The 1,603-nt window shown below is 42.6% G+C and overlaps 1 pseudogene; it reads left to right on the plus strand.

The window, feature by feature from the left end:
- The first annotated feature begins 618 nt into the window (after window positions 1-618).
- The window catches only part of LOC105808192, a 5,985-nt pseudogene continuing 5,000 nt past the window's right edge, over window positions 619-1,603 (plus strand).

The raw sequence follows: 1,603 nt of genomic DNA on the forward strand, positions 1-1,603 counted from the left end.
TACTAGAGTCTGGGAAGGGTAGGGGAAAAGGGGGACAGGGGAGATTTGTTAAAGGATACAAAATTACCCCTAGATGGAAGGAATAAGCTCTATAGTACTGTAAGATGACTATTCAAATGGCTAGACTACGGAGGACACTGAATATTCCCAACACAAAGAAATGACATATGTTTGACATGATAGATATGCTAATGACCCTGATCTGATCACTGTACATTATATGTGTTGTAATATCACTACATATCCCATTAATACATATAATTTTTATGTGTCAATTAAACAATTTTTAAAAAGAAGCAATTAATACAAGACAAAAACTGAAAAGGAAAAAATGTTCCCTCTGAAAACAATCTCTTCATGGTCTAGTAAATAATTACGGTGTGTAAGATTCATATTTTTATTAGTTATCCTTTAATGAACATTACATTTGGCATGGAGATTGATTCACTCAACAGTTGTCCCCAACTCCCACACCTGTGGACTCAGCTACGGGCATTCAGTTCAGAATGACTTGAGCTTGCGGCTGCTTTGATAGGCACCTCATCTTTAGCAGATTCCGTCCTATTTCAGTGTTTCGGGAAGCCAATGAGGATGAGAGTGTCTTCACCTGCTGTGCATTCTCAGCACGGGAGCGGTTCTTGATGCTTGGCACGTGCACGGGACAGCTGAAGCTCTATAATGTGTTTAGTGGACAGGAGGAGGCCAGCGATAACTGTCACAACTCGGCCATCACACACCTTGAACCTTCCAGGGATGGGTCCTTGCTGCTGACATCTGCTACTTGGAGCCAGCCTTTGTCTGCACTTTGGGGAATGAAATCAGTATTTGATATGAAGCATTCCCTCACAGAAGATCACTATGTTGAGTTCAGTAAGAACTCTCAGGATCGGGTCATAGGCACAAAAGGAGACATTGCCCACATTTATGATATTCAGACTGACAACAAGCTGTTGACTCTGTTTCACCCAGATCTTGCCAACAACTACAAGAGGAACTGTGCCACCTTTAATCCTACAGATGATCTTGTCTTAAATGATGGCATTCTCTGGGATGTCCGCTCTGCACAGGCCATCCACAAGTTTGACAAGTTCAACATGAATATCAGTGGCGTTTTCCATCCGAATGGACTAGAGGTCATCATAAATACTGAGATTTGGGACCTTCGAACTTTCCATCTTTTGCACACTGTTCCTGCCCTGGATCAGTGTCGTGTGGTGTTCAATCACCCGTGGACAGTGATGTATGGAGCTATGTTACAGGCAGTTGATGAAGATGACTTAATGGAAGAGAGGATGAAAAGCCCTTTTGGGTCATCATTCCGAACATTTAATGCAACCGACTACAAACCTGTAGCGACCATTGATGTGAAACGGAACATCTTTGACCTGTGTACAGACACTAAAGACTGCTATCTTGCTGTCATTGAGAATCAAGGCAGTATGGATGCCCTGAACATGGACATGGTATACAGGCTATATGAAATGGGCAGGCAGCATCTGGCAGAGGATGAGGATGAAGAGGAGGATCAGGAAGAGGAAGAACAGGAGGAAGAAGATTATGATGAAGATGATGATGACACTGATGATTTAGATGAGCTTGACAC

This window comes from Propithecus coquereli, unplaced genomic scaffold, assembly GCF_000956105.1.
Source record: "Propithecus coquereli isolate 6110/MARCELLA unplaced genomic scaffold, Pcoq_1.0 Scaffold17, whole genome shotgun sequence".
Taxonomy (NCBI): Eukaryota; Metazoa; Chordata; class Mammalia; order Primates; family Indriidae; genus Propithecus; species Propithecus coquereli.